The sequence below is a fragment of the Macaca mulatta genome, chromosome 18 (genome assembly GCF_049350105.2).
Source record: "Macaca mulatta isolate MMU2019108-1 chromosome 18, T2T-MMU8v2.0, whole genome shotgun sequence".
Lineage (NCBI taxonomy): Eukaryota > Metazoa > Chordata > Mammalia > Primates > Cercopithecidae > Macaca > Macaca mulatta.
Window position 1 is genome coordinate 62,235,148 of NC_133423.1, and position 12,514 is coordinate 62,247,661.

A 12,514-nucleotide genomic window follows, 5' to 3' on the forward strand; every position below is an offset into this window, starting at 1 on the left:
GTGTTGAAAGGGTTGCTTTTTTTTCCCAAGGCTGCTCTTTTTGGCTTCTGCCTAGGCCTTTACATGTTCTTCCCTTTGTACTAATATGTGTTCAAATTTGTGTTCAAATTTCCCGGTCATATTGGATTATGTTTCATTTTAATGACCTCATTTTAACTTATGGATTTTTAAGACCCTATTTCCAAATATAGTTACAGTCTGAGGCACTGGAGCTTAGGACTTCAACATATAAATTTTGAGGGAAACACGATTCAACTTATTCAACTTATAAAACTTGGTACTTCTCCTAATTTAGCACAGATTTCTAGATGTATAATATTTATTTATTTGTGTCCTCCAGAAGACTATGTAATTTGAGAACAAGTTTTGATCATCTTTGTCTTATCGTATCTCTAGAGCCTGATCCAATACTCAGTACATATTGATGAATAAATGGGTATGACTTTATTTTTCAAAATTCATTGACATTTGCTTACATTTATACTGAAATTTATTGTTCCTCTATATTACAAAAAGTCTACCGGTAGAGGCAGAGGTCACAGTGAGCCAAGATCACACCACTGCACTCCAGGCTGGGTGACAAGAGTGAACTCCATCTCAAAAAAACAAAAAAAGTCTACTGGAAATATATATATACACACACACATACATATATATATACACACACACACACATATACACATATAACTTCTTTAAAGTAAAAAAAATTCTTTTATATACTTTAAGTTCTGGGATATATGTGCATAATATGCAGGTTTGCTACATAGGCATACACGTGCCATGGTAGTTTGCTGCACTCACCAAACTGTCATTTACATTAGTGATTACAGAAATAGTGAAAGTAGCAAGAGAAATAGAATTAGAAGTGAAACCTGAAGATAGGACTGAACTGTTGCAATCTCATGGATCAGATTTGAATGGATGAGAAGTTGCTTCTTACAGATGAGCCAAGAAAGTGGTTTCATGAGATGGAAACTATTTCTGGTAGAGATCCTGTAAACACTGTTGAAATGACAACAAAATATTTAGAATGTTACATAAACTTAGTTGATAAAGCAGCAGGAGAGTTGGAAAGGATTGAATCCAATTTTGAAACAAATTCTACTGTGGTTAAAATGCTATCAAATAGCATATCACATGCTACAGAGAAGCCTTTAGGAAAGGAAGAGTAAATTGACACAGCAAACTTTATTGTTGTTTTATGTAAATAAATTGGCTCATCCCTCCAAGCTTCAGCAACCACCACCCAGATCAGTCACCAGCCATCAACAATGAGGCAATACCTTCCACCAGCAAAAATATAAATCACTGAAGGCTCTGGTGATTTTCAGCACTTTTTAAGAAATAAAGTATTTTAAAATTAAGATATATACACATTGTTTTGTAGACATAATGCTATTACACACTTAACAGACTACTGCATATTGTAAATATGACTTTTATATGTACTACGAAACCATAAACTTTGTATGACTCACTTTACTGTGATAGTTGTTTTATTGTGGTGGCATGGAAACAAACTTGTAATATATCTGAGGATCTGAGGTATGCCTGTAATTCTATTTAGAGTGTGTATGTGTGTGTGTGTGGCTTCCAGTCTTCCAAAAAGCAGTTATCAAGAAGGAACAAGATACATAGGACAGTTGTTGGAGGAAATGCCTGTGAACAAAGGGTAGAAAGAAGAGGTGGGTGTGGAGACTTCAGACCACAATGCAAAGTTGAGCCCTTTGAAAGTAGAGAGAGGAGAAATGAGGGCTGCATAGAAAGAGCCTCTGATTAGAGTGCAGTTATCAGAGAATTTCAACTAGGCAATGAGGAACCTCAAAACAAAGACTGCCCATTGACTAAGTCCTTCATTTGTCAGGAATGGTCCAGCTCCAATTTCCCTGCTTGCTTAGTCATTGGCTGGGAGCAGCCCAGCATATATGTGAGGACAGTGTAAACTCTGCAGAACACTTTGAAGGTGCAGCCGTTGGAGAATTCCGGGTTATCACAATTCTCCCAGCAGTTCCTCCCTTTAAACGCAAATGCCGTGGCATATTCCCATGACTGCCACAGAGACCTGGGGGTTGTGTGCCCCTCTGGCCTTTAGCCATGCCAGGCTGGCTGACTGATTATTCCAGGTATAAACCCATCAGCATGGAAATTGAACCTGGGATCACCAAGAGAATTTTAGACTGTAATCAGGACCTTACATTGCCTATTCCCCTTTATTTGGCTATGATTAAACAGTCAGATACCCTGTCCTCAGCGATGAAGAGCTTCACCATTAAATCAACTGCAAATCAATTCTATTCATACTTTTCTAACCCCATATTCCACGGGAATCATTCTCTGCCCAACACCATATTCAATAGAGTGCTTGATATTCTGTGGATATATATGTGCTTTGTCTTGGTAGACATTTCCTTGCCACTTCTCTAGTCATTGCCAGTTACTGGAGTCCTTAAGTAAATAGATTTTTGTAAGTGCATCTGTATTCTCCACTGAGCCCTGACTTTCAAGAAAAAATACAATCTAACTCATTTCATAGATTTTGTTCAATTACTGGAGCTAATTTTTCAAATGAAAACAAAAATAACCAAGAAAGTTTTTAGTTTGTGTGTTAAGCACCAATATAATCCATTTCACCTTAGAATCATGATCCACTATTTGACACTAAAGATATAAAAGTAAACATATTTTAGTCTCTAGTTTTTAAGTTCCTACATTCCATCTTGTAAAAGAGTCTTGTAAGTATACCTAATCAGAATATTCCACGCTCTTATCGTCAGCATTTAATCTACTGAAATTAGAGCTAATACTACTGAAATCTATTTTAACTGTCAATTGCAGCTTCACAAAGTGTAATGAGTTAGAGAGATATAAAAGCAAAAGTGGCAATTGGTAACAATTTTCTGAATGAGAGGAGGAAAGTTCTTGTGTAACTCAAGTGCTGTGCGTGTAATTATTGTCTTTAGAATGATTTGAATGTGCTTTTTGTGATTTAAGCTCAAGATAAGTACATAATCTTATTCTACATTAATGCAAGTAGGTTGGCAGATATATTAAGAAGATTGTCAGTGTTCCATTTGAACTATTGCCATCTCTTTTGTACTTAATTATAATCACTGACTCTTGATTTGCTACCTGAGCAGAAAAGTGTAGCACATGTGGTAGCATGTATAATTTTGTTTCCTATTCAAGACTAAAGAACATATAAAGAATTTACTGTACTTATATTTTTGAAAGAATATTGGGTAATATAAGATCAACAGCACCTGGCTTTCAGGGGAAAAAATACGATAAAAAATCAATTGTCAACCAGGCACGCTGGCTCATGCCTGTAATCTGAGAAATTTGAGAGTCTGAGGCAGTCGGATCACTTGAAGCCAGGAGTTTGAGACCTGCCTGGCCAACATGGCAAAAACCCGTTTCTACCAAAAAAACAAAATTTAGCTAGGTGTGGTGGCATGAGCCTGTAATCCTATCTACTTGCGAGGCTGAGGCAGTAGAATCGCTTGAACCCAGTAGGCAGAGGTTGCAGTCAGCTGAGATCATGCCAATGCACTCCAGCCTGGATGACAGAGCAGAACTCTGTCTCAAACAAAACAAAATAATGCGTTGTCCAAAATACATTTCTTTATAAATATAAAAACATGTCCAATAAGGATAATCAGCCCCATGGAGTAGTCAAAGTAGCACAGTTATAGGAGTTAGAGAATTTAGACTATAATCTTAGTTTTTTCATATTATTGGTAATATTTTTTGTATTTAAAGTGTTTTTGAAATCACTATTTTTTGTTGTTGTTGTTTGAGACAGAGTCTCACCTTGTCACCCAGGCTGGAGTGCAATGGCGCGATCTTGGCTCACTGCACCTCTGCCTCCCAGGTTCAAGTGATTCTTCTGCCTCAGCCTCCCGAGTAACTGGGACAACAGGTGCGCACCACCATGCCTGGCTAATTTTTGTATTTTTAGTAGAGATGGAGTTTCACCATATTGGCCAGTCTGGTCTTGAACTCCTGACCTCATGATCCACCCACCTCAGCCTCTCAAAGTGCTAAGATTACAGGCATGAGCCACCACGCCCTGCCTTGAAATCACTATTAAATTGATATATTATCTTCAGGTGAGCTACAATTGGCACCTTAAAGAAAATGGTTGATCCTGTCATTTTACCTGATCTCTGTGTTGCTTCTCTCCACATGCACCAAGAAGTAAGAGATTACATTTCTAACAGATGTTTAGGTTTCATGATGTAGAAAATGTGTCTCCACTTACTACTCTATTCTCAAATATTAATTGCGTTTGGCACATTGTAGGTGCTTAACAATTCCTCATTTAATAGATTCAATGTACAACTATTGCAAAAAGTAAACCTATTTTAACTAGATTTTTCAGATACCTAATGTCCCCCTCATAAATATGCTGGGAGAAGCTGATTTTCTAAAGCTGAATAGAAAATCACTCTAAAACTTAATGAAAATAATCACTTTATATTTCTTACAACTTTTGTGGGTCAGGAATTTAGAAAAATCCTTACTAGGATTTTGTGTCCTCTGCAGTAACACAGTTACTATATCTGGACTGAAAATGGCCACAGCTTGGAAGCATCTCTTTCAGTCTCTCTCTTAGTCTTGGTGATTCCAGTCTAGTCTTTTCTAGTGGACTATTTTTGGCATCTTCACAGCATGGTGGCCTTAGGTCAGTAGGGTGTGTATATGCTGGCTGTAGACTTCAAGAAGGAAAACTAGTGTGAATATCACCTTTTATGACCAACTCTCAGAAGTCGCATAATTTCAGTGGCATCATAAACAAAAAAGTTTCATTTGTACAAAAAGTTGTAAAATTCAGTCCAGGTTCAAGGTGAGGTAACAAAGAGCACCTCAACATTCACTGTGAGAAATGTCAAAGAATTTTTACATAAATTTTAAAACTACCACAGAAAATTAAGAGGATGTATATAAAGAGGTCTTGGGCATAGTCAGCATTTAGTAGTCATTTGACAATATATGATTAATTGAATTAAATGAGCTATGTGAATTTCTAATAGAGCAGGAGATGATCTATATATGACTATCCAGTCAAAATAATAAAATTAATCCAACAGTCTGTTGTAAACTTAAAGTATAAATTCCAAGCAGGATTTTTGTATAAGGGTAGAAGTTTCCTATAATTATTAGCTTAGGTGGATGATTAGATATTTTTATAATCAAGTTGATAATTGAGTAGAAGTTTCAAATATTCATCACACAAATCAGATAGTCATTTACAAAGAAAATCCTAAATAAATAAAAATGTACAAAGCTGTTGTTTTGTATCTGGGGGATCTTTGATTTCCCTTGTCTGTCTATATTTTTTTATTTATTGACCATATTATTCAGGATAATGGAGAGCTACAAGTATACCTCAATGCTCATAATGCCATTTCCAACAAAGGAAATTACCGGTAAGCCTTGACTCCAATAATTACATTCTCAATGAAAATGTAAGCTGGGAGTTAATTCTGAGTTAAAAATAATAAGACTGAATCCACTGAAACTATCATATAGTAACTCTGTGTCTAAGTGACTAAATTAGTATTTTCAAATAAGTAAGAATTATGTACCAAAAATTTTTCTCATCTAAACCAATTTATTCCAGTAATTTTTTTGTTCCAATCCCCAGCCAGCAATCATGCTGAGATCAAAAGACAGACAAAAGCAAATAAAATAAAGCCTCCTAAAACTGTCTGTTCTTTAAACTTGTGACACAAGTCTTCCTTCAAGGGCACCCTTGAAAACGTATAAGGTAGCAAAAAGTCACTTGCTGCTAAGATTGACACATTCTATCACCCAAACCATCACAAGGAGGAAACAATCTTCTCTGAAGTCAACCCCCTAGGGCTTCTTTTTATATGAGTTGCTGGTACACTAGAAATAATGCATACAGAAAAGGCGGGGACTGCATTTTTGTTGTTGTTTAAAGAAATGACACAAAAGTAATTTAATATTAAATCAAGATGGCAACATTGTATTAACTCCACTGGTTGAACCTGCCCATGCACTGAGAAGTAAGAGATTACATGAAAGGGGTCCTTGCAAACTGAACCAAAGGATAGCAACAGACAATGCTCATTTGTGATACAGCATTTATGTCTTTATAGTAACAATAGCATAGGGAGAGATGGTATAGTTGGCATCATAGCTTTCATGTGAAAGATTTTGGATGATGAGAGGGATAAAGTGATACAAAGGCTGTATTTCTTTATATCTGAAATCCTACAGAAGTCCTAACACTATTTCCAATAGCTTGATTCTGAGTCCTTTAAATATTTGACATGTATATTTTCCTCAAAGATTATCTAAAGATACACTAGTGGAGGGATTTAAGCTACACATACCTATATACAAAATCAGATAAAAATCTGATTATTTAGCATTGTATAGGCAGAAGAGATTGGGGCTGATATTCAGCATATTGTTTTATTATCTCAGAGAAAGTCTTACTTTCCCTTTTGAAATATGGCAAGTTTGAAATTAATAATTATGCATTTTCAAGAAAAGAAAAGTATAGTTTTACGGAGCAACCAAGAAAAGTAGGTAATTCCTAGCCATACTTTATATATTAGCTGTTTTAAGAAATTTAGGGGAAAAAATTAATATTTGTCATTAGACAGTTACCAGTGCTTTGCTCAATGGGAAGGAAAGAGTTAACTGCAGTCCTACAAATCATTTACTCAGTATCTGGCCTTGTGTAACCAAAAGAAATGAAGAGCCTCAACTACATCTCCTCATAAAGATACTAATGCAATAACCCCGCACCCTTTTCCCACCAGACCTCCTGGTCAAAGTGCTAATGTTATTTACTAGCGGACACTGGACCGTTATCAGAGTTACAACCTGTTAAAGTTTTTAAGCAGCTTTTACCAGATATGGTTAGATACTTTATTTGTAAGTCAACTTGAAAGTTATGAGTTCGTAGGGAATGGCTGGCTGGAGCATGGAAGCTAGTCAAGTAAGCTGTGTATTAGTTGGGCATGGTTGGGCGTGCCTGTGGTCCCAGGTACTAGGGAGACTGAGGGAAGAGCATAACTTGAGCCCAGGAGGTTGAAGCTGCAGTGAGTCAATTATTGCACTACTGCACTGGAACCTGGAGGACAGAGCAAGATTCTGTCTCAAAAATAAAAAAAAAAAAAGTACATTGTGTAATTAATGGATTATAGAACAGGAATGTTCCAAAACCTGAAGCACTCCCTCTGTGTGATTGATTCCTCTTCACACATTTCTCAAGAGACACATCTCTTAAACCTAAAATTAAAATAGTTCTGAATCTGGGAGAAAAGGTGCATTTTTGATTAGTCTCAGACTGCTGTAAGAAAAGAGTATTTCTCCTGGCCTAGGGATTCTTTGTCTCTTTTGAATTATTAGTCAAGTTTAGCATTGGATAAATCTATTACTCATGAATGTGTGATATACAAATAAACAATATGTCAATCTTATAAAAAGAGGTAAATATTAAATAACCTAGTTAAAAACCTGTGCAGCATTCTGACTCTTGAACTAAGCTCGGTCTCCTATACATCATATTGACCTTAGCATACAAAGGTAGAATTCTTTATTTGCACACAGTTCTTTAGACAACAAACTCTGAAACCGGACTTCAATGCAAAATGCAAATTCTTTTATTAAAAATTAATCAAAAATTATCATAGTGGATCCTTTGATCTATAATATTAACTTACATGGAGATATGATTTTATGAACTTTTAAGTGACTCAAGTAATACTCTCTACACTTTTTTATCTTGTGATATTTAAATGCTTTACTAAAACAATTACTAAAATTTGGAAAAGCTGATTTTAACCAAAGGGGGAGAAATAGGTCAACATAAGAAGCAGCAATAGATTTAGCACCTCTGGCATAAAACATTACTGTCATTAGAACACTATTAAAAACCATATTTGTATTTTGCCTTTTGGATTTCATTTCTTTGGATAAAAATACTTAATAAAGATAAAAGAAATAATTTAATGGAAGCTTTAGGCAATCTATAAGAATATGGGTTACAATTAGTTTTTTTTCCTATTTGGAGTATATTTCATTATTATATCTCATTTTTCCTAAAAGTTTTATAGTCTTTGGTGCGGAATCATTTTAAATTAAAACAAAGACATAAAAGGAAAACATAAAAACACTTCATTCTACTTAAAATATAAATGAAAGAAACATTTTGTTTCCTGTTTTTTGGTATTACAATCTATTTATTGAATCCCTAATGATAAATGTCCTACCCCATCCTAGGCTCTGAGGATACAAATATAAACTAATTAGACACATTATCTTCTTTGAAAGGCTTTATGGTCCAGTAGAAGGGACATAATGGAAATAAAAACTGATAAATGAAAAAAAAAGCAATTGCTAACTGTATCTGATGATACAAAAGAAAAAAAAAAGCCCTCTGAAAAAGATCAGAGTAGATCCTGTATCCACTTTATTTAATGTTTGTAGAGAAAATCCTCTGAATGGTGACTATTGTTAAGTATGAACATAAGCTCACTTATTTTTATTCAATACAAACTGAATTGAGTTGCTTTCTCTGTATGTGGAGATTAATAATCTAGTATCTAAAAATCTGTTAAAATATGGATATTAATGGGACATTTTAATAGGACATTTTTGTGAGAAGTCTGACATAGAACACGAACTATTTAATTTTTATAGGTTGAGAAATATCAATAAATATTGGACTCAAAGTTTTTCAAGGGCAAGGCCAATATCTTATTAATTTTGTTCTGCTGGCATTAGATTAGTGCTAATTCTCAATATGAAACCATGGAGGCAATTTCTACAATAGAACTAATCAGCAAGTTCTCATTATTACACTTCTCTAATAAAAGTTTTGCCTTTTAATATATTTTAAATATAGGTGATATTTAGCTGCTTGCAATGAATATAATAATTCAATTATCATAAGCTACTTCACTCTATGAGAAAGTTAAAAATATTTGAAAATTATATTTACACTTTTGCATATGCCATTTTAATGTAGTCCTCATTGCACCTCCCAGCAGCAATCAAAATGATATGGTCACTAAGGACTGTGTTGCTTCATAGAAAAATGTTTAAATAATAGCTCACTGCCCCCTGAAAAATAGAACATCAATGTTCCCACCCAAACATCACGTCGAATTAGAGGAGGGAACTGATGGGAGGTGATTGGATCGTGGGGCCTGATTTCCCCCTTGCTGTTCTTATGATAGTGAATGAGTTCTCACAGGATTTGATTGTTTAAAGTGTGTGGCACCTCCCCTTTCTCTTTTTGTCTCCTACTGCCATGTAAAAAGGGACACTTACTTCCCCTTCACCATTCACGTGACTGTAAGTTTCCTGAGTCCTCCACAGCCATGTGTAACTGTGAGTCAACAAAACCTATTCTCTTTGTAAATTACCCAGTTTCGGGTAGTTCTTTATAGCAGTGAGAAAATGGACTAATACAGAAAATTTGTAGTAGGAGTGGGGCATTGCTATAAGGATACCTGAAAATGTGGAAGTGACTTTGGAACTGGGTAGCAGCAGAGGTTGCAAGAGTTTGGAGAGCTCAAAGAAGACAGCGAGATGAGTGAAAGTTTGGAACTTCCTAGAGATTTGTTTAATGGTTGTTATAGAAATGTTAATAGTGATATGGACAGTGAAATCCAGACTGAGGTGGTCTCATAGGAGATGAAGAACTTGTTGGGAACTGAAGTAAAGTCACTCTTGCTATGCTTTAGCAAAGAGACAGGTGGCATTTTGCCCCTGTCGTAGAGATCTGTGGAACTTTGAATTTAAGAGAGATAATTTAAGGTATCTGGAAGAAGAAATTTCTAAGTAGCAAAGTATTGAAGATGTGACCTCACTGTTTCTCAGAGTGTACACTCAAACGCAGGAAGAAAAAGATGGTCTGAAATTGGAACTTATATTTAAAAGAAATAAAAGTTTAGAAAATTTGCAGCTCATCCATGCAGTAGAAAAGAAATACCCATTTCCTGGGGTGAAATTCAAGCCAGCTGCAGAAATTTGCACACATAACAAGGAGCTGAATGTTAATAGCCAAGAATATGGGAAATATGTCTCCAGGGCATTCCAGAGAACTTTACGGCAGCCCCTTCCATCACAGGCTTGGAGTCCTAAGAGGCAAAAATTGTTTTGTGGGCCAAGGCCAGGACCCTCATATTCTGTACAGCCTCAAGACATGGCATCCTCTGCCCCAGCCACTCTAGTTCCAGCCATGGCTAAACGGGGACAAGGTACAAACTGGGCCATGGCTTCAGAGGGCACCAGCACCAAGTCTTGGCAAGTACCACATTGTGTTGGACCTGTGGGTGCACAGAAGGCAAGAGCTGAGGTTTGGGAACTTTCACCTAGATTTCAGAGAATGTATGGAAATGCTTGGATATCAAGGCAGAAGTCTGCTGCAGGGGTGGCACCTTCATGGAGACCCTCTACTAGGGCAGTGCAAATGGAAAATGTGGGGTTGGAGCACCCACACTGAGTCCCCACTGGGTCACTGCCCAGTGGAGCTGTGAGAAGAGGGCCACTGTCCTTCAGATCCCAGAATGCTAGCTCCACCAACAGCTTGCACCATGTGCCTGGAAAAGCTGCAGGCACTCAACACCAGCTCTGAAAGCGGCCAGGGGAGCTGTACCCTGCAGAGCAATAAGGGCAGAGCTGCCCAAGGCCATGAGAGCATACCCCTAACACCAGTATTCTCTGACTGTGATTCATGGTGTCAAAGGAGATCATTTTGAAGCTTTAAGATGTAATAACTGTCCTGCTGAGTTTTGAACTTCCTGGGACCAGTTTCCCCTTTCTTTTAGCCAATTTCTCCCTTGTGAAATGAGAGTATTTACCCAATGCCTGTACTCCCTTTGTATCTTGGAAGTAACTAATTTGTTTTTTATTTTACACACTCATAGGACAAAGGGACTTGCCTTGTCTCAGGTGAGACTTTGGACTGTAGACTTTGGTGTTCATGCCGAAATGAGTTAAGACTGGGGGACTGTTGAGAAGGGATCATTGCATTTTGCAATGTGAGAAGGACATGAAACTTGGGAGGGGCCAGGGGCAGAATGATGTGGTTTGGATTTGTGTCCCTGCCCAAATCTCATGTTGAATTGGAGGAGGGGCATGGTGGGACGTGACTGTGGATCCTGGGACTGGATTTCCCCCTTGCTGGTCTCATGATAGTGAGTGAGTACTCACAAGATCTGATTGTTTAAAATTATCAGGGTTTTTGAGATGAAATTGACCTACCCCTCATTTAAGAATCTTATCAAAAATTGGTTTCAATGTCTATATCTGAATTTTAGTAATATAAAACAAATTTTATACATTTTAATGAGAGCTTGCATGATTAAAAGTAATGATAAACAAAAATAGTTACCTGATTCTGTTCCATACAGTTCCATTTTATTTATGATAGACTACAAAAAAATGGAAAATGAAGTCCAAGACCTTATTTTCATTGCTCAACTAATGTATTTTAATTACTAAGTACATGCACATGCATACGGACATCATATTGGCACTTTTCTGAAGAATTAAATTAAAAGTTACAAAGTGCACAAGATTTAAAAATTGGGAGAAATTTACAAAAATTTTTTGTCCTTTATTTAATTTATATATCATATCACAGTTCAGCTCTGACACTGTTCCTAAGGAATCACATGGACATAGTTATGTGCATACAAGCAAAATAAATAGATTCATGAATGCAAATAATTTATAATGATAATAGTTAAAGTTTGTTGAAGGGTTTAAATACTTTTTTTAAAGTGCCTCCTGAATTTTTTATATTTTAGAGTGGATTAAAAAATAAGGTCCAACAGGCAAAATTTTAATACATGAGTCTTTACCCTCTTTTCCTGTAAACCCCCATAAGGCCCACAGAAAACTTTTAAACAATAACTGCATCACTCTAGCCAAACCACAGAAAACAGCAGTCCTACCCCAATCCTCACCATGGTGTGAAGCCTACACTTTCATGTTTGTCTGACTACAGCAGGCACCTCAAACAACCTTGTGGTGTCGGAGAAGACATATTCATTCCTGTGAGGCAGTACCAAGCCCCTCTACCTAATGTGAGTGGAGACCAGGTGCGGAACCTGCGCTTCTGATGTGGACAGGAGACAGGGAAATACTGGGTAAAAGAGGGCAGACTCCTGGCAAAGGCCCCATCCTAAAGCCTGAAGATCTGCGACCCTAAATAAGGACAGTCATTTCTGTCTTCACACCCAAAAAGTTGCCTTTTGGCCCACCACACTTTCATCCTCCCCCATATAAACCTGAGACCTTAGCGGGCACACACACAAGCGGCGGAACATTGGGACCAGCAGATCAGCAATGGCGTAACAACGTGGCAGAGAAAGAGAGAAGAGGAGAGACGTCTGGAGGCAGAGGGGAGTTCAGCGGGGGTGGGTCAGAGAAGAGTCCGGCGGCTGGGCAGCCTGACACCAGGAAAAGACCACGTTCCCACTCCATCCACCCATTCTGGCTCCCCATCCATCTCGCTCGG